The 22,388-nt window shown below is 40.4% G+C and overlaps 1 protein-coding gene across 1 annotated transcript in view; it reads left to right on the forward strand.

The window, feature by feature from the left end:
• The first annotated feature begins 4,835 nt into the window (after positions 1 to 4,835).
• fhl3a (four and a half LIM domains 3a) overlaps positions 4,836 to 22,388 on the forward strand; it is a 60,534-nt gene continuing 42,981 nt past the window's right edge. The window contains exon 1 of the mRNA XM_048613059.1: positions 4,836 to 4,964. The gene's annotated coding sequence lies outside the window, so the exon portion shown is untranslated. The remainder of the gene's footprint in view (positions 4,965 to 22,388) is intronic.

Below are 22,388 nucleotides of genomic sequence, written 5' to 3' on the forward strand. Positions count from 1 at the left end.
GACCTGATGTCTCCAACATGGACCACCTTCTTTCACCACTCAATCATCTCTACAAAGGCAGTGTTGCTGAAGTCTCGAGTGAAAAATTGAACTGGCAGCTAGAAGAGTCGGGTAGGTTTCAATCAGCTGGAAGTGTCTGGCTTTCTTTCCACTCGCTGCTTTTCCGACAGCTCAAAATGACATGAGGCAGCTGTGTGTTTAAGGGCCCTCAGACAGGTCAGCTCTGGCAGACAGCAGGCTTCACGTGAGGAACAACAACCTCATTTTTCCCAAGAGTCTGTAGTTTTCCCCCAGTTTCAAGTATCACTGTAGGTGGTCTTTCCGTTAAAAGAAAACAAACAAATTGTAAAAATGCTGCATTACCTCACTTGGTTTTGGTCGTGAATACTTCTCTTGAGAGTTTTGTTCCAGCTTGTTCTTATTTCTGCACAGTCTCCCTTTCAGTCCATTCTGTAGCCCCTCCTTGTCTTTCCCATAGTATTAACTAAAACCCATTATTTTAAGACAGTCCTTCTGCCTTGAAATTGTATAAAGTACTAGCTTCACAGTGTCAAAACAGGGCCCCAACACTCGAATATATAAAATAATAATTGATTGCTTCGTTGTGTAAGAAAACAGAGTAAAGTCAACAGGTTCTGTCAATATTTGCATTCATCACCCAAAAGGTGCTGAATCCATAAAGAATATTCCAGAATTGAGGTAGTTGACGTAAACTTGCAGTCCTGTAACAGACTATTCAGCTGAAAAAGTACAAACCAATATGTATGCTCCACACAAACCTTCTCCTATATTTTCATAACATCCTATCAATACATTTTTACATTGCTTTATTATTTCATGTATCCCCTCAAATGAATCTGTGTTCATCATCTTGCCCACTGTGTGGATTTTCAGCCACTGCATTTAAAAACTAGACACAAACAAGCTGTTAAAATGCAGCTGCAAATCATGCAACCTTTTGTATTTGAGCTACAGACAGCTAAGGGTTTTCTCAACCAATGGATCAGATCTAAGCTCTGAAGTCCTGTCCCATCTATTCGTGAATGGTGCTCACAGGAGAAGGAGGCTCCACAGATATCCCCAATCTCAACGACGGTGGGGATCAACACATCAGTACAAAAGACAAAGCTGATGAATCTGAAATCATCGTCACCTAGAAGTGTTGAATGAATCTTCCATTTCAGTTTCCTCCTGAGATTTCCAGCATCATAGATTACAGCTTTTTGCCAATTTCATTCATGCCACATGATATCAATAAATAGCTGAAGATACTAGATAATGCCATGACTTTGGGTCTTGACAGCATTCCAGCAAAAGTATTGTAGACCTATTTCCAAACTTAGCCAAATTGTTCCATTACACTTACAACAATGGCATCAACCCGGCAAAGTACACGATTGACCAGGTATGTCACGTCCACGAAAAGAACAAACCCAACCCAATCGTTTACTCTCCTATTATTCTACTCTCATAGATCAGCAAATTGATGGAAGAAGGTGTCCTCAACAGTGCTTTTGATTAACACTTCCTCAACAATAACCTGCTCACCAAAACTTAGTTTGGCTCCACGAGGCTCAATCAGCTCCTGATCTCAGTGAAGCATTTCTCCATGTTTAACAGACTGATTATTTACATATTGAATGAGGTAGCAAAAAATCTTTCAGATTTGCAAGGATTTAATTGTAAATCTATAGTTTAGCACAACTCATTTCCACCTTTCCCTTCCAGACCCTTTCCCTATTCAGAAGCTGACATCCAATTAACCAGATAACAAACATTACAACCAGGGCAAGTGTAACAATAATAAAAAAATCAAATAGAGGACGAAACAAGGGATGGGACTAAATCAAAATGGAGTTGGTGAAATAATGTGCCTCAGACATACCCACCTCTTTCTTAAAAACCTCAAGGCTACTGGTGGACACCACATGTTCCCTATTCCAAGCAAATGTAGGCATAGATGCAGCTGCAGAAGAGAAGCAAGCAGTCAGAACCATGGCCCACTGCTTGAACCTGTGGATGGCAACTTTAGCCAAACCCAGGAACAGGCCAAGAACATAGGGTCAGGAGTAGACCACCTAGCTCTTTGAGCCTTCGTCTGAGATCAGACATTTTCAGACTAGAATGGCCATAGAACGCAGTCTTTTTCAAAAAAAAAACTATACCTTGCACACATCTGTACAGTTCTTTCCCCCCATCACCGAATCACCCACATGAATGGTCAAAAAGTCAATTCTTGAACTAACTGCAAGTCAACAAGCTACCAGTACCTTGCCAGTGATTGGTACTAACAGAAAAAAAATCATTGAATCCCTACAGTGTGGAAGCAGGCCATTCAACCCATTGAATCCAAACCAACGCTCAGAGTGTCCCAGACCCAGCTCACCACCCCATCCCCCATAGCCCTGCATTTCTCATGGCTAATCCACCTAGCCTACACATCCATGGACACTGTGGGCAATTTAGCATGGCCAATCCACCTAACCTGGACATCTTTGGACTGTGGGAGTAAACCCACGCAGGCAAAGAAAGAATATGCAAACTCTACATGGACATTTGTCCAAGGCTGGAATCGAATCCAGGTTTCTGGAGCTGTGAGGCAGCAGTGCTAACCACTGAGCCACCGTGCCACATGCCAATAGATTCCCCTAACCTATGCCACCACAAGTTTACTTGCGAGCCAACTGTCTGGAAAATCTACTCTGAGAACCCTTACAACTTGGTGTCCTTTACGAGGCAATTATTTCATCTTCAAAACATTCAACAAAGAGATCTGCCTCAACACAAACCATTGACAATAAATCAGAGACTGAGACTATGAGGTGTAAAATGTAATACATTTACCGATATCCAAACTTTATTCGTGTGAGATATCACATCTTAATGTTGGAGTAAGTGGGTGAATAAATAAACTTTATTTTTAAACACTCAAACATTTGCTGCTGAAGTTGTTTAAAGGGCAAACATACATTTTTATCGAGGGGGGACAATGTATCCATGTGACAGGAAGCTTCATATTCTTATTACCACTTTCTCTGGGCACTTAAAAACGCACTTGTCGATTTATTGTATGTTCCCATCGAAAGCTGATGCAGCTGGTGACTTGCTGGAATGTTTTCAGTGGCCACTGAGTCATAACATTATTTGCATCAAAGCCTGACACTAAGTTGAGGATTTTTAACTGCAGATGGATGAAGTAGGCAGTATATAGCAGCCAAATGCTCTAACTTGGACTTTTGTACTTAAAGCAAGGATTTCTGAATGGAGATAAGATACAGGAATTTGATCATTTGAAGGGGTGGTGTGGGGGCGGTGTGGGGAGATCAGAAACACTATGATTGCCCCAGGAAATGGCAACTCCTAGGACGCTATCAAATAAAAACTCATGTGATTCAGGTCCTGTCACCTTACTGCCACTTGCATACAACAGGTGGAGATTAAGAAGCTAACAACAGACCTCACCCAGCACAAGAAGGCCAGCTTCCCTTCAAGCTGTGCAAGCCATTCTGAGGATCTGCAGATGGCCGTTGGCATGCTGATGCTGTTTGCAGTATTGACTTCCAGTTCCAGAAGTTGCTGCTATGGACAGGCCTCTGAGGCCCACACAGAAGAAGAAAATAATAGTGGAGAAGGGCTGACTGAGCTGATAGCAGGGCCTGGATTTTTACTCTTGTCAGATGTCAGGAATTGGGAAGTCTCTTGGCTTGCCGTGATACTTTTGTGGAAGAAAAAAGGTTTGTGCAATTAAATTCCATCATGACAGATCTGCAGACCTTATCTGTCCTGCATGAGCCATTAGACTTAATCTAAAAGATGAGGTTGCCATAGCCTGACCAGACCATAGGGCTGCTCTCTCATTATAGAGACGGCCGGTGGTGGCTCAACATGAGGTTCACCATGCCTCAAGGGAGGGGAGAGATTCAGAACGAAAGTCCTTCATGGTACCCTCAGCCAATGCAGGAATTAAAGTAATGTTGTTGCATTTACTCTGCATTGCAGACCAGCTGTGCAGCCAATTGAACTAACCAACCCCTACACTTATCTAAGAGTTCCTAACTCCCAAATTGCAGTTTAATGTCTGACTTTTTTTTATTCAAGATTTTGTAGATTTTGATTTTATACTCCTCCCATTCCATAGAAATAGCTGAACTTATTTCTCTGGATCATTGGTCCAGTAAACTACCCAATATGTTGCACTCCCCTCACCATATGTTATAATGTGATCCATTGTGGGCAAACTTTCTGTTCTGATAGATCTTTGAATGTTTGTTTTTTTTTAAACAACCTTACCCGCTGATGTCAATCTGAAACAATCACATCCCTTCACACCGTTGATATTGGTAAACTTTCAGACATGATATTGTGTTTCTTAAAGCTCAGACACATACGTATTAATTTTCCTAAAAATCATCTAATGCCAGCAACATGACTGTATGTGAACTGAAGCAGGAGATGAGCACAGCAGATTGAAACCTTTGGCCCAGTTAACCAGACTGCCCTTAGTCGTCCCCATTTCACAAGTTCCTATGAAGCAAATTTCTGGAATCCTGGCTCTGCCACTGTCCTTACGTTATTCAGAAATGGGATTTAGCCAGAATTATAATTGACAGGCTATTGTGGTCCCTAGCTGTGTCTGACTGGAGAGTATTTTTGAGGCAGTCACCATTGACTAAACAAACTGTTAGCCAGAGCCCTTACCAAGGGATCCTTTTTATTCAGATTCCCTTTCATTGCCGAATTAATAATTGAAAATAGAATGGTGTGCTTAATGATTAGGATTTCTTTGGTTATGATATTGGATATTTTTAAATGTTCTTCACATTTCCACTTCCTAGACCACTCCTATCATTCACAAGAAGCACCAGCTGACAGAAGGCAGGTCGGAAACCTGCATCTGAAAGCCAATGTTTGATCCTTCCTGCAGAGAAGAATCTGGTCTCCACGATAACCTCCTCCCAACAAAGGTGAGGAACTCGCCTTGTGATAAATTGGAAGTGCAAATTGATGTGCTCCTGTGTTTCTCTTCTGTCCAGTGATTGACAATTTTTGTAGATTGTACTACTCCGCCAGCCATCAATTTGAATATTAAACAAATATTCTGTTAAATATTCAAACTCCAATTCCCCATTCTTCTAAGTTTGTAGTGCTAAATCATTAAAAGTTTGTCATCCTAGCATATTCTCCGGAAGTCTCCGATTGCTTCGCTGCCAATTTCTTTTGAAGTGTAATCATTGTTATGCAGATGAAACCAGCAGTCCATCTGCACACCAAAACACACACACAAAAAGAAAATGACAAAAATCTGTTTTCTTTTGATTTGAGGGAAGAATGTCAGTCACTGCACAGAGAGAACATCTTGTCCTTTTTGAACAGTGCCATGGCAACTTTTCCATTCACCCTGAACTTGGCCTTCGGTCAACGTCTTATCAGACTGATATTCCCTCTGACAATGCAGCAGTGACTGAAGTATCAGACTAGATTAGATGCTCAAGAACTGGGTGCAGCATAAGCTTGTGACCTTTAGACTTACAACAAAGATGATATGACATTAATATGAAGCCCTGTTCTTGGACAATAGGAGTACCTTGTGAAAAAGAGTGTATTTGAACTTTGTGTCACGGGCTTACAGGAGTTTTGTGTGTTGAGTAAATGTTCAATGGAAAAACTGATGGTTGAACTGCAAATAGGAATTTTTCAGCACGCTGTGCTCTGGAGTTCAGGAGGCAGAGATAAGGAGAAAGTAATGATTGCTTCCAGGGATCTTGCTGTTCAAGCTCCAGGGGAATTCTAGAAAGTTTCTTCAGGTTTGGGACTATATATATTATTTTGGGCATCACGGTGTGTTAAAAAGATCAAAGTTAAAACCTAAATGAGTGCTCAATTTACATAGCACAGATAAATCTGACAGAAACTCCATAGCAGTTACATTTTCATGACGTAAGTGGTTTCCAGGGCCAACGTGGCCTTCCAAGACAGGATGCATATCTTCAAAATGCAAAGCAGATGTTACATTTTACCACAGTCTTGTTTTCTATTTCATTTTACTGGATTTTGCAATCCACTGACATCATTCCCTGTGATTACAAGCATTTCTTTTCTTATATGTTGTATCTTTTGTCTTTGCCTGTTTTGTCATCCCACTCTCCATTCCAGACATTGACTCCTGCTGCAGGATGGTTCTAGCATCATCGGGTGCCCCGCATCCTTGTATATATGGAATCCTAAATAGCCAGTGTTATGTTTGATTAAGGTTGTCTGATTACAAATCCTTGAACAGTGCTCGATTGCTTCAACTTTGGATGGAGCCAGTGAATTCAGTGACTGGTTCCTGACTTTCAGAAAGAGAATGCTGGAGAGAAGCTGAATGTAGCAATCTCTAACTTTGACTACAGGTATACTGAAAGTTTTAAGATATTAAAGCCATGTAAATGCACTGTTTTAATTTAGCAATATTGAACCATTACTGTAAGGTAAATATATACCATGACTCAATCCAAACATAAGCTTGTTTGTGTACAGTGAATGGGGGCTGTGATTTAACCAGCCCCCACCCTGGATCCCACACTCCGGCCTTCTGTCTCACCATTATGACTTTCCTTTGTACTCCAGCTATTCTTGAGATCCATTGCACTGAAGCAGTTAGATTTTTATCAGTTGTGTGAAATTATAAAGAGAATGAGTTGAGTTCATCTGAGCTATCTTATTTGGGAATTTAAAATAGAATGAGGCAACCTGGTGTTTGATGTCCTCCCAGTCCTCCCAAATTCCTATCACTAATTCTCACTCCAGCTCTGTTCTCCTGTGTATCCTGCTTCCCCTTGTCCCAGAAATGGTGGTCTTCTATTCAGATCCTTAGGGATTTAGTCTTTAAACTTTTCCACCTCCTTTGCCTTCTTTTAAGGATAAATTCCTACAGCAGAACTCAGTGGTTAGCACTGCTGCCTCACAGCACCAGGGACGTGGGTTCGATTCCACCCTCGGATCACTGTCTGTGTGGAGTTCGCACGTTTTCTCCATGTCTGTGCGGGTTTCCTCCGGGTGCTCCAGTTTCCTCCCACAGTCCAAAGATGTGCAGGTCAGGTGGATTGGCCGTGGTAAATTGCCTGTAGTGTTCAGGGATGTGTAGGTTCTGTGGGTTATAGGGGGATGGGTCTGGGTGGGACCCTCTGAGGGTCAGTGAGGACTTGTTGGGCTGAAGGGCCTGTTTCCACACTGTCGGGATTCTATGAACTATGAACTTGACCATGAACCAGAATAGCTGACACTCTAATACAGTACTGGAGGTATACTGCTCTGTCAGAGATGCTGTTTTTCCCAAATCAGATGTTAGTGTTGGAGACCCCAACTGCCTGTTCCACTGGATATAAAAGTTTCTATGGCATCATTTTGAAAAAGAGTAGGCAAGTTGTCCTTGGTATTCTGGTCAATATTTTTCCTGTGAACATCATCACAAAAGCACATGATCTAGTCGCTATCCCATTTACTATTTGTTGTGGACAAAATTGATGGCTGGATTTCTGTTACCTCAATCAAGTACGAAGTGCCTTGAGATATGTGGTGATTACAAAAAGTGCTTCATAAATACACACCTTGTAAACTGTCAAATATTCATCTCCTTGACCAAGCTTTTTGATGAGCCCAAAGTATTTTTATTGCTCATCAAGCTGTTCAGCCATGTCCAGCAACAATCATCTCCCCTAAGATGAAAACCAGGGCCAGAGTTGCTTTTGGTCAACCCACTAAGAGGTGTTATGACATATAGTAGGTGGGATCTGAACCCAGGGCTCCTGCCTCAGAGGTAGGGACACTACCACACTGCCATAAGAGACCCTAAAGTAGTGAAAACCACAATGACATTGGAGAGAATAAAAAGGAAATGGCAATTATTGCAAACACACCTTTTGGAGGAGGTGGGGCTTGAACCAGGCCTTCCAGTTCAGAGGGAGGGATGCTACTTCTGTGCCACAAGATCTCTTTGACCAAAATTAACAAAACTGCTCCTTTGGCTCAGTAGGCATTGTACGTCAGGATTCTGGGAAGAAGCTTAAATTGGCCCAATATTTTTTTTTGAAAAAGCATATTGTCTGGATTTGAACAGCTAATTGCAGTGGATTGCTGCCACTTCAGCAGTGATTGACACTGAACGTAGCACCAACCTTTGGAAGTATCGAGAATGAGATTGTAGCTGTGATATTAAAAACAGCTGTTCAGCAGTCTTTACGTGTGTGGCAAAAAGAAGGATACACATCAATCCCTTGTAGTCAGTTCCTGTTAAGAGCAATGTCCATTTGCCAAAAGAATCTTGCTCTTTACAGAAATTTCCTGTATTCTACTGTCACTGATTTGATTCCAGAGCCATTAAGTGTTCCTTAAACCACATGCATTTAAGTAGGAGGAACTTAAAGTTCGGCACAGTTTTTAAAATCTGCAACAAATTGTGTCACTTCACAGCCCGTCTCTTGCTCACAGTCCATCTGTGGTACAGTCTGTACCAGTGCAACAGAAGAAGTCCTTTGCTTATAAAAGAGAGCCAGCGGGTGGAAATCTAAACATTCAGCAAATGTGGTCTCATGGAAACCATATAGGAAGGAAATTTAACATGCTCCTGTGGCATTTGTCTGAAAGGCCACCCCTGTGTTTGTTCAGTGTTTGCCTCAACAAGTCATTCTCAGCACTGGGATTCATTTCTGGTTATTAATCAGACCCAAGGGCAATGTCTGACTTGGTTAATCCCTGATCTGCCTTGAAAAATAAGGGTCAGATAGTTCCATTCCCAGTTCAGCAGTTCAGAGGGTAACAAAACAGCATTGACTACATCACCGGATTCAGCACCAGGGCTTCAGGCAACTTGCATAGTGGTGCACGTCGATTTTTAAATAATGACCGATCCTGATTAAAATAGTAGAACCCATTGACCAAAGTACCCCACCCCCTTCTCAATACCACCACCCTTCCTCAATTTTGGGGCTTTGTTTCTGTCATTCTTTTACAAAATAGATATAATGTACCCTGTTTACAAAGCCTTGCCTTTTGAAGTAATACAGAATGTATATTATACTAAAGCCTTTGTTACAGGGTCTGTTATTTCTTTCTGCTCCTATGATGCTGCTTGGCCTGCTGTGTTCATCCAGCCCTGCACCTTGTTGTCTCGGATTCTCCAGCATCTGCAGTTCCTACTATCTCTGTTATTTCTTTGTTGTGGCAGCAACTTATAGGTCCCTTAATTAAAAGGCCGTGATACAATTAGGTGTTCAAGAAAAACGCTTAAAGTGTCAAATTTCTTTAACCCTGAACAGAGCCATAAGCAGTATGTTAAAGATCAAATGTTGCAGCAGCTAGTCCTTGTGTTCAACAAAAGAACCTTTTATTTTAAAATTCATTCACAGGATGTGACCATCACCAGCCAGGCCAGTATTTATTGCTTATGGTCAAAAACATTACATGTGTCTCCAGACCCACAGCATACCAGACCAGGTAAGGATGGCAGCTTCCTTCCCTAAAGGACATTAGTAAAGCAGATGGGTTTCCCCCCCAACAACTGAAAACAATTTCATAGTCATCATTAGACTCTTAATTCCAGATTTTTATTGAATTCAAATTCCACTATCCATCCATGGTGGGATTTGAACCCAGGTCCATCTCTGGATTAACAGTCCAGTGTTTATACCACATGGTCATTGTCTCCCCAACCACAACAAAATGGCCATGAAATACAACTCCTTGAAGTCAGTGTTGTCAGGGTACCTGGGGAGCACCTCCCAGGTGTATGCAGCATAAGCAATTGGTGATGACAATCCGCATGTTTTTTAATTCACTCATTGGGATGTGGGCATCGCTGGCTGGTCAACATTTGTTGCTCATGCCTTTGATAATGTTATGGTGAGGTGCTGCCTTGAACTGCTATAATCTGTTTGGTGTAGGTAGACCCACAATATCATTAGGGAGGGAGCTCCAGGATTTTCATCCAGTGACACTGAAGAAACAGCGATTATATTCTCCCGTCAGAATGGTGAGTGGCTTGGAGGTGAACTTGCAGGTGGTAATATTCCCGTGTATCTGCTACCCTTTGTACTTACAGATTCCAGTGGTCCAGGATTTGTTGTTTAAGGACCTTGGTGAATTTCTGCAGTGCATCTTGTCGATGGTTCACACTGTTGCAACTGAGCACTGGTGATGAAAGGAGTGAATGGCACCATATCCATAAGCAATCAATTAATCATCAACTGAGTGAGCTTCTTTGCCCTGAATAGTGTCCAGCCTCTTGTTACACTGATTTATTGCTAGCAATACCATTGTGGAGATTAAAACTCTAGCTAACCATCTCTGAACCTCTCAGTTGAAGAGATTACTTGCACTTCTCTTGCAAAGAGAATGAACAGAGGCCTTGCAGAACAGGATAAGCTGCTGGAGGAGAGAGGAGGAGGCTAGAGGAGGAAAGCTATCAGTGACAGGCTACATTCACACAGGGTGTTGAGGAAGTCATTCTCCTACCTGAATCTCAGTGAAGAACAGCGGGTGTGACGATGAAACTTCATAAAGGATATCCTCACTGGAATCTGCCACTTGCTGCAGCATAAGAGCAGGACATGAATGACATTGCCACTGACTATGGCCATGAGCGATTGAGTGCCTGGCTTCTTCCAGCCTACAGCCAATAATAATGGCAACATTTCCCAATTCACCATGAGCTGTTCAATATGAAAGGTCACTGAATTCCGAGAGAGATGATTGGGCAAAGTGAGCAAATGATTTTGTGAGGATTGCAGGTTTTCTTTGCACAGAGTCCAGTGACTCTGTACATAGATTTGAGGGCACTGCATGTCAACTCTAAGATGTCCCACTATCAGTTGGGACTCCACTCCTGAATATCCAACTCAAGTGTGATCATGCACAGTGCATTGTGCAATGTCTAATGTCCTGAGAGCAAGCATGTTACCTTTACTAAGCAGCAGTTAGCTGTACCATGTGCATTTGGAAATTAAACACAAACAGCAAGGAGAGAGCAAAAATAAAGAAATTTTTGTGGGCCATGTACTTGTATAGACATCTTGCCACTCTTGTACCAAAATCCTCTTTCTTCTTTTGGAAGAAACACAACGTTTTTCCAACTATTAAGTGAGCAGACAGATTTAGTATGAATGTGTTAAACATCTTAATGATGTATTGACCAATGTAGTTTCTGCCCTTAGATCATCAACTGTACAAAGGAAAAGAAGTGAGGTTCCAAATTCGGACATGAACTGCTTAGTTAACAATGTGCACATAAATAGTAAATAAATCAGCAATGATATCATTTTTGTTCAGAAAATAATCAGTCTCTTGGAAATGGTAAACTGAGATCTTGTTTCTTCTCAGTGATGCAAGAGATCCCTTGCAACTATCTTTAGGAAGAGAAGGAGACTTCTTTCTGGTATCCTGGCCAAGATTTCTCCCTCGGTCTCGATTTGCATTGTTGTTTTGGAGCTATGCGCAAATTGATGGCTGTTTTGTTCCCCTGATTACAAAAAGTGACTATAACTCAGAAGTGCTTCATGGCTGGAAGGCACATCAGGACATCCTGAGGTCATAAAAGGTGCTATATAACTGCATGTTCTTCTTCCGAAACCTTTCAGCCTTTTACTGTGCATAATAAAAATGTTTAATTTTAGGTGCAAAATACACTTATGATATCCAACCATCGTTAATGCAGGACTTCTAGACAGCTGCTTTCCTTTTGTGGTTTGAAATAGATTCACTTGAAATCTGATTTGTCTACACACACAGTACAGTTGACATCGGGCAGTTGTACCAAACTTGATGATGTGTTTGAAGTCTCTCTTATGATCCCGCTCATCCTGTCTCTTTGTGCAAATGTAAAGATGTCCCAAATGAAAAGAAACACGTGTATCGGGATAGTTCAATTTGAATGGATTCAGATTTCATATGATACCCTAGGCACTGACAGGGCCATTACTGATGGAGTGCCTTTGTATGTTGATACTTCATGTTTTAAATTCCTTCAGACCAGGTTTACTGCAACATTTTATGTGCAGTAAGACTAACTGAGGAGCACATCTTGGGCTAAATTGGAATGTGAGTCGACATAATGCACTCAAGAACTGCAGTTGGGCTTTTATCCCTCAAACAGGAAAAGTGATGAGAAATCTAACCTGCTTAAATCCAGACTTTGCTATATTCACAGACCTTAAATCACACTGAATATTCTACTTCAGGTTTCCTGCTGAGTGACAATCTCCTGCAGGTTGCCACTCAGCTCTTTACAACAAAAGAAAGGAGCTCCCCAGTTCTGAGATGATTCTGCTGAAGAAATTGAGTTCCATACTACCATTTTAACAATTCGCTCATTAGCACCGATAGAGGGCTGTCAGGTCAGGGTCTGGGAATTGTGTGGGGTCTAGTTGCTCAAGAGTTACATGATGTATTTAATAGTCTAACATTTCCTAGTAACTATTTTACTTAATTTTATCAGAATCATCTGAAGTCTCCGATTTTTATGGAGATCTTTGTAGGGTTCCTGGCATAAACAAGTTGCCCTGCAGAAATTTCAATCTTTCAGGCAATTACTTTGAAGAGTGCTACAATATGGATTCCTCGGAGTCCTGATGCATGCCTCCCATCTACACTGGAATAACAACTGTCTAGCCTTTGGAAAATTCTTAATGTAGCATTTAAATTAAAACTAGATGAGGGATATCAGTATGATATTTGTGCCTGTGATTTGAGTATGGTTGATAAGTGTTATTACAAATTGTATAAAGTATCTGACCCTGTGTACAGCTACCTCTGTTTTTACAGTATTCTTGATTCCCAAGGACTGCAGTATTATGGGAGAAGGGTACCGATCTATTTATAATCTATGGATGACCCATAATGATTTATCTGACTTCTGGGAGAAAACTTAATGACGGGTCGTGACCTTTGTCTGCATGTGACCATGAGCATTCCCATCATTATCAGTCTGGTTTTGGTGTGTGTTCTCACACCAGCATGTGGTAACATATGGATGAGATAAACAGCCTGTAAGCAATGCCATAAAACAATGGAGCAGCTTGTGTCATCAAGTAGGCAAACCCACACATTATTTTAACTTTCAGCAGTTCCTTCTGCAAAAGGGTGGTGTATGTATAGCAAACATTGTATGTGTCCCTTTAAAAGTTAGAGTTAACCAGCAGTAATAAAATGCATGGAATACCTTAATAAAGGAATTCAAAGTGACCTGCACATTCAGGGATAGAATTACTAGTGTAAGTCATGGAATATTTGAAATAATTCACAGACTGACTTTGGGGCAAATGTAATTTGTGAATTCAAAGTAGACATGATAGACAAAAGATCCTGGCAGTGGTAAAAGCCCTAAAGACTCCGACATCAAACGATATCATCATCACTGCTTTCAACCTCTGGCATAGGAATATAGGAAATGGGACCAGCAGTAAACCATTAAGCCTGCTCCACCATTCAACATGATCATGACTGATCCTCTATCTCAGTAATATGATCTCACATTCTCTCCTGAACTTAGAACATTAAGAAAAGATGATCTTTTCAGGGAAAGTGGATGTTATCTACAGGATCACAACTGCTATTTACCCAGTGACACACCAAATAAGCATGTCACAATAAGACAAGTTTTGTCCTTTTGTACAGCTATCCCAGTTTTGTAGGTTGGAATTTCGGGTAGAATTTTCCCTTCCCTGGAGGTGATGAAAAGAGGAAATAATTGGATGAGTTTGCCCTGGAAAGGAATTCATTCCCTTCTGGCTTCTTCTCCAATTAAATGCTCAGCAGGAATATCCGTGGGTGACATACTTAACTCGCCAGCGATGAAGTTCCCTAAGTGGTCAATTCTTTGTTCATTCAAGAGCCTTAACTCAACACCTCCCTGATCACCTACTTCCCTGATTGGTGAGAAAGGTGGCTAGTATCTTAAATGGCAAGCATGGTGACGTGCCTATCAAGTCAAGCATTGCTTTCAGCTGCTCCAGTCTGGGGCAAGTGGCAAACGGGTGGCCTCTGAAACCACACCCCAGATCGTGCCATCGATCCTCCTGACCCCCACTCCCTCCCACCCCCGTAATCCAGAAGCTGTGACTCTTTAATAAAAACTCACTTTTGAAGATCCAGAAGCTGCCAGCCCCTGATTAGGTAGCAGTTTCTGGTGTCCCAGGTTGCTCATACCAAGGTGCCTGATAGGTAGGATACCTGCACATCCTGACCTATCGGCTGCAGGTATTCCACAAAGTGTTCTCTTGTTGGTGGGAATGGCATGTCAGTTGCCATTAAACACACTCACTTCCACAATTAAATGAGCAATTGGAAAATCCTGGCTGAATTCTTCCTAACATGTTTGCCTAAGACTGCGCTCGTTAGACTTCCAAGGTCACAGTGTTTTAAAAGAAGCAACAGGCTTGTGCTGAATTGTAGCTGTAAAATTCACAATATATTACCCTACTCTAAATGAATTTGAATTACTTATACAGGGCCTGTCTGAGGAGCTTTCTGACAGGCCTGGCATGGATAATTTTATTTTTAGGAGAAGCTTTTGATAACCTCCCATGCCTCACATTTAAAACTTTTTTTTACAGTCAAGTACTTCTAGGTTGAGAGAGAAGCTCCATTTTCACTGCCAATTTTATGGTCTATCTGAATAGGAGAGTCCAAATGTGCCTCATAGAGAACCCTTTCAACTAACAGATTAGCGACTTTCAGCTTGATAGCCTTAGCTAAATACACACTCTCTGGCCTGAAGGATGAAAGGTCACTATGCCAATCTGCATACAGCTGGATATGTCCTTTGCAAAGTATACATTATGGAAATGTACTTTTGTTGCCAGTAACAATATCAAAAATAACTGAATTGCTATAAAAGTATTTATTGCAACTTTCAAGTTATTTTTCCTTGAAACAAGGGGATTACAGTACAATTGCATCCATTTCATTTTCATAGATCAGACAATATTATGAAGAATGTATCATCCTGAAGATCGCAGTGCTTACCCTAGAGAGCACACACAAAAATGTGACTTGGGTTCGGGATCACTTGTGCCATTATATTAATGGATGGATAACATTTGCATTAATGGATCATATACAATGACTTCCTTTGAATGGAATATTTCTCAAACTGTCATGAGAAAAAGTTCAAGTTTGCTTTCTTTTTTTTTAATGTGGTATTAATTGAAGAAAAGTTTCTGGGCAGATGAGAAGAATACTCTACTCTTCATAGCGAGTACAATTCAATGTAAGGTAATGTTTGTGATTTTTGTCAGCTGCAGCTCAGTTGGTGGCACTCCTACTTCTACCAGAAGGTCTGATTTCAAGTCCCACTCTGAGTGAGTCGATCTGAGTGCAAAAATCCAGACTGACACACTCATGCATTATCAAAGAAACGCCAAACTACTGAAGATTCTATGTTTCAGTCGAGATATAAAATCAGCCCCGTTTGCTGATTCCGGTGGATTTAAAAGATCTTGTGCTGCTTGTTCAAGGACAAAAACAGCTTAACTGCTCATTGTATTTCTGTTGATGGGATCTCACTGTGCATAGATTGACTGACTGCCATGTTTCCAGGACATCCTGTGGTTGTAAAAGTTACTGTACTTTAATGCAAGGCTTTTCTTTCATTCATTAGTGAAGAGCTGCCCAAAGGAAAATTCTTCAATCACAGCTCCCTCAGAGAGCATGTGATTCCCTGAATTTACCAATTACCATGAATCATTTTGGGCATATCTCAAATATCCTGAGGCACTATATAAGTACTTCTTTTGTTACAAACAAATAAATAGTCTCCCTTTGATACTTCATCTGAAGTCAGCATATTGTTGAGTAGAAGTTGGACAACAGCAAAAGGAGACAATGTAAGAACACATTTACACACCTTTTGATTTATTTAACTTAGATTCTCATGCCAAATTCTCATACCACCAGCCATCAAATGGAACAATTTGAGAATGTATTTATTCTGATTTTACTTTGGATTAGACAATATGTTTCCTTTTCCTGCTACTTTCCTGTTTTTCTATTTTGAAGTTCACATCCTTTATCCCAGAGCAACAGAATGTACAAAGCTGAGCTACAAGCAGGCAGCTGGATTCTACAGAGCACCCTGATTTATTGTGGATCACAAGAACTTTTGATTTGCACAATATATGTACAATATACACAATACTATATCCCTGTATATACAAATGCAGTCCACACTTAGTCCATTTGATACATGTAGTCATAAATACACACTATATATGCATGTACAAACCATACCTTTAAGTACCAAACCTATAGATATAAATATATACAGAATTTCATGGGGGAAACAATCATACTCATTAGCGAGTGATTGTTGACGATGACTGAGATAAATATACAGATCTTATACATGCAAATATGTGTATATGAAGATAAGCATAATTTTAGAAGAAACTACCATATTTTAATTTTCTTATTGCATGATTGACTGAACTTAAGTTGAAATAAGGTAACAAATGATATAAATTACTTTGTGTGGCAACTTACTGACTGCAAAACAAAGCAGTTTATTGATTAACTCAGTTGTGGACCAACATATTCTTTAAAACAGAATGAAAAAGGTACATTGAAAATGAAAGTCCCGAAGAACAGACCATTCACATAACCACCATGCCACATGCCTGACATTTGCATTGTTTTTAAAAAGTCATTAGACATTCTCTCCTGAGAGTCATACATCCACACACAAAATTGTCATGCATTTCTTTGTTTGCATCGTAGTAGCCTGCTGCTTTATTATCTATACAAATTCCTTTCTAAATATTACAACTTGCGTAACTTTACTCTGTGACTTAATGGCAGAATGTGTTTCTCCTTAGTGTGCATTTATGAACTGCAAACAGAAACATGCTTTCCTTCAAGTGATAAATAGAAAGCAGGTGGCCACTTACATATATTTGACAGAATTGGCAAATGAACGGAATACCCCTTAAGGGAAAAAAGAACAATGGTTTCTAACATTTCTCTAGAACACAAGCTCCATGCAGTTTAATCATAACCCCAGCAATAATTATTCTTCTATTAAGTCATAATACATGACAACATTAACTATTGTAGTAATCAAGATTGTGTCATTTATGTACCTATTGTTCCCTATGCTGTTACAACTGTGAAATAACTGCACAGAGGCCAGTATTCCATCACAAAGTCACACTTTGTTTACATGTGCACAGTACATTGGCTCTAACCAGCTAGCTCAAAGCCAGTCCCTAGACTGAGGAGACCTGAATCTCCTGTTTATATCTGTCAGGTGGGCCTCCCAGGTTAACAACCCCAATCAAGGATCGCATAGTCAATGAGATCCACCTGGCCTTGGCTCCAGTTACTACAGCCTGTTTCTGTTTTATTAAATCTTTAGATATGTTATTGTATTGCATATTACAATATTCCTTTTTGCTTTGTGTTTTCTCGTGTACGCGTACATTCATTAGGGTGGCATGGTGGCTCAGTGGTTAGCACTGCTGCCTCACAGCGCCAGGGACCCAGGTCCGATCCCACCCTCTGGCGACTGTTTGTGTAGAGTTTGCACATTCTTCTTGTGTCTGCATGTGTTTCCTCCGGGTGCTCCGATTTCCTCCCACAGTCCAAAGATGTGCAGGTTAGGTGGATTGCCAGTGCAGGGATGTGGAGCTTAGGTGGGTTATAGTGGGGTGGGTCTGGGTGGGATGTTTTGTGGTTCAGTGTGGACTTGTTGGGCCGAAGGGCCTGTTTCCATACTGTAGGGATTCTGTATTTAAAAAAAATGTCTAAATAACCAGCTGTTATTGTCCCAACCAGTTTTCAGAATGATATTAAGGTCAGCTACAGGAAACTTTACTTTTCTGCTTGCAGATACTCAGTTTATAACACTGACTTATGCTGGAGATAATTACTTAATAATTCTTCACAGCAAGCTAATTTTACAACCCAATCTCAAATCAGTGCCGATTTTATGAATCAAAGTAATGTCACTGAATAGTGATGAGGCCACATTAATAAAAAGTAGTTAGATGTCCATCAAATTTATTCAAAAGCTTATGTATAAAGATCAACAATGTTCTGTTTACATCATTCAATGATAATTAAACGACTAAAACAAATCTCACATTTTACTACTTGATTTGAAAGAAAGTCAGGTAGGAATTGTTTGCATTATGTGAACTAGCCAGTTTTTATCCAAAAAGTGTTGTAAATAATGTAATAGATTGTGAAATATTGAATGTTTGCTAATTAGTGCCTTGTTATATGAGAAAATGTGGTTCTCTTTGGGACCATGTCGGAAAACATGTGATCATTTTAAAATAAGGTTTAGGCCAGGTTAGTATACCTGCACACAATGCAGACTGGAGGCCTGTGACCAGCAGTGTGCCGCAGGAATCGGTGCTGGGTCTGATGCTTTTTGTAATTTATAGAAATGATTTGGATGTGAATATAGGAGTATGGTTTGTATGTTTGCAGATGACACCAAAATTGGTGATGTAGTGGACAATGAAGAAGGTTACCGCAGATTACAAAAGGACCTTGATCAGATGCCCAATGGGCCAAGGAGTGACAGATGGAGTTTAATCGAAGTAAATGTGAGGTGCTTCATTTTGGTAGAGCAAATCAGGGCAGGACTTATACACTTAATGGTAAGGTCCTGGGGAGTGTTGCTGAACAAAGTGGCCTTGGTGTGCAGGTTCGTAGTCCCTTGAAAGTGGAGTTGCAAGTAGACAGGCTAGTGAAGAAGGTGTTTGATACACTTGCCTTTATTGGTCAGTGCATTGATTATAGGAGTTGGGATGTCATGTTGTGGCTCTACTATGACATTGGTGAGGCTACTTTTGGAATACTGCATTCAATTCTGGTCTCCCAGCTATAGGAAAAATATTAAAAACCAGAAGAACTACGGATGCTGTAAATCAGGAACAAAAAGAGGTTGCTGGAAAAGCTCAGCAGTTCTGAGGAAGGATCACTGGATCCGAAATGTTAACTCTGATTTTTTTTCTTCACAGATGCTGCCAGACCTGCTGAGCTTTTCCAGCGACTTCTGTTTTAGTTCCTGATAGGACAGATGTTGTTAAACTTGAAAGGATTTAGAAAAGATTTACAAGGATTTTGCCAGGGTTGGAGGGTTTAAGCTATAGGGAGAAGCTGAATAGGCTGGGGCTATTTTCTCTGGAGCGTTGGAGGCTGAGGGTTGACCTTACAGAGGTTTCTAAAGTCATGAGAGGCATGGACTGGGTGAATAGTCAAGGTCTTTTCCCCAGGGTAGGGAAGGGCATAGGTTTAAGGTGACAAGGGAAAGATTTAAAATTGACCTGAAGGGCAACATTTTCATGCAGAGGGTGATGCATGTATGGAATGAACTGCCGGAGGAAGTGTTGGAGGCTGGTACAATTGTAACATTTAAAAGGCATCTGGATGGGTATATGAATAGGAAGGGTTGAAAAGGATGCTGACAAGTGGGACTAGATTAATTTAGGATATCTGGTCGGCATGGATGATTTGGAACAAAGTGTCTTGTTTCGTGCTGTATATCTCTATGATTTTATGACTCTAAGAACAGCTATTGTGTATTTATCAGACTCACTGACTCTGGACTGGAGTTCATTTCAGTGTATTGGTTTATTACATCCCAGTACAGGTGTGAAAAATACCTTACAAACTAGACAACCTGCTGATATAAGTGAGAATATCCTGCAACAATGATAAACAATATGTGGAAATTGAAACTCGGATGTTTTTATTCCCTCAAAAGCCCCTTTCCATCTACAGGGTGGGTTAAAATTCTCTCCTAATATCTTAAGTACATAAGATGCTCTTTTTCTATTGTGTTACTATGGCCATAAAGTAGAAATAAGTGATTCAGTGTAAGATGCGTTTTCCATTTTAGAGATTTTAACTTTCTCCACTCAGTAGAATCAAGTTAGTGGCAAAGTTAAAATCAACACAGTGGAATGACTGACTTGGTCCATGTCAAGACATCAAAAGCTGGGGAGGGACATTACTGGAGCTTTGGTTGTATACGGTGGGGGATGTCAGCAAAATGGATCACTCCATTCACTGTAAGGATCAGGCACCTAGCTCACAGGCTCCAAGTGTTCAAATGTACTTCTTTTTTGTGTCAAGTAGATGTTCAAAATCTAATCACCAGCAATTAATTATTGGTTTCCTCAAACTGCAACCAGATCATTCGACCAAACTCTGCCACAATCTGTGAACATAATCAGCCTTGAAATGAAAGTTAATAACAGCAAGCTGGAAAATTGTTCCACTTCATTGGTAGCACTTATTATTATCCACAATAATCACAGATTTCAGAAATCTATTCTACGACTCAACTTAAACTGATTTATATTATCAGCAAGAATATAATAGTGGAATACATTTCATAATACACTGGTTTTATCCTAAGCATATGTGCAGGCTTTGTGTATAGTGAATTACTGTGACTCTTGTTGCTTTCTGTTCCAAGCAGAGTGTTTAGATAGGAGCTTGCATTCCATCAAACTGACTTTCCTTTTGACACTTTATGATATCACGTGGCAAAAATCACTTTAGGTACCTTTGAGCTATGGCTGGAAGCCACAAGGATGTGGGTTTTATCTGGACTTCATGAGCAATTACTTTCCACTTCCTCAGTCAGATCCCAGTGGTTATAAAGCAGAAACTTAATTTCGCAACAATACCCACAGTCCTTTTACACCAGTTCCAATAATCAAATCTGCAACATTTCGAGTAATTTTTTTTCAACATCTGTATTTTTTAACCAAGAACTTCTGGATTGAAGTGGTCAAGCGCTGAAACATTGAACTGGTCCAAGAAGCTTCAAGTGTACAACTTAAAAATCTTTTTCTAACTTTTCCTCATATGCTTTGTCTCCTTTCTCTCCCACTTTTTCTTTCTGACACTATCTTGAATTCTTTTCTTTTCCCCATTATAATCTGTAGTATATTTTAAAGATCTTAAAGCTTTGCAGCAATTACACCAGTTTCTGATTGCAGGAACTTATTTTTACATTACATTATGTAAAGAAATTTGTGTCTACAGAGATGGTAAGAGAGGATGCCTTATCCAGTTCCATGTGATCTGACATGACTCTGACACACACATGGTAAAATGTGTTATTCCCTTTATTCTACAAAATGCCTACTGCATGCTTCCCCAATTAGCTTCCTCTTTCTACAGCTTTCTTTACAGTCCTGAGTCAGCCAGGCTTAACCAAACAGGCAAAGTAACCATCAATTGTAAACAGTCTCACCTAATTGAACACAGAACAACTGAATGCTCTGCCTTACTTTTATATAATTCCTTCTGTACGCTTTCTACCCTTTCTTCCATATCTCCAACTTTGTCCCTGTCCCCTCTTTTGTTTTTACTCTTTTTTTATTCTCTACTTAACGTTTTCTTTGGCTGAAGGACATTTCTGCTCAAGATGCTAACTATCCACAGCAAAGCAAGCTTTTGAATTGGCAAAAAAAAAGCAAAATGGAGGGAACGCATTCTCTGTTTGCAGCTTTTGCACAAATACTTCAACCTCAGCTGCAAAGTGCCTATCATTTTGGTTTAATCAAAGCCATTTTTCTACAATAAAAGTCCTTGTAGCGATGAGATCAGAATTTCCGGGCCTCAAATGTCGTCTTTTGCTGCTGTGTTGATGTGTTGTGTGGCGTTGCACAACTGCTATCTGAGGAAAACCTTGTCTTATTTGTAAAAACTATACATTTCTATCATATTCTAAGTCTAGTAAAACAAGGGAGAAAGGATATACTGCAGCTGGTTAGAATTATACTTCAAAGTGTTTCACGTGATTTGTCAAGTAAATCTTTAACCATCCACATTCCCCAAAGGAGGTAGTCTCTTGTACAGACTGCCATCTGTATCTCGTATGCGTCAAGTAATCATACAGAGAACTATGTGTTCTGTGACTTAGCCTGATAATGACTGGCTGGCCCAGAGGGAACCAGCATGCTTTATTTGAGTTAAAATAGCCCTTCACGAATGGCCCTGATATGTAAAGTGCTATCTGTCCGCAGCTAGTGCTACAGTTAGCTGTGGTTCAGGGAGGGGAAAATTGGACAGGTTTCCTACTCTTGAATGCTATTTCTGACATAAATGCACACTTGTCCATTTGAGAGAGGATTAAGATTGGCTGTGGTGCTCCTAGCCATGCATGAGTATTGTTCTTTGAGTGAGACAGCAGGAAGCAATCAACTTTTTGAAACCTATAGCCCTTGAAGGACTTCATGCATTCAGAAGATGGTTAAACATTGGAAAGAACATTTTAATAGCTTTACATTGGGGTATAAATTGAATCAGAGATAGTAGGAACTGCAGATGCTGGAGAATCTGAGACAACAAGGTGCAGAGCTGGATGAACACAGCAGGCCAAGCAGCATCGC

This window comes from Rhincodon typus, chromosome 27 (assembly GCF_021869965.1).
Source record: "Rhincodon typus isolate 14 chromosome 27, sRhiTyp1.1, whole genome shotgun sequence".
In the NCBI taxonomy this organism is placed as follows: Eukaryota; Metazoa; Chordata; class Chondrichthyes; order Orectolobiformes; family Rhincodontidae; genus Rhincodon; species Rhincodon typus.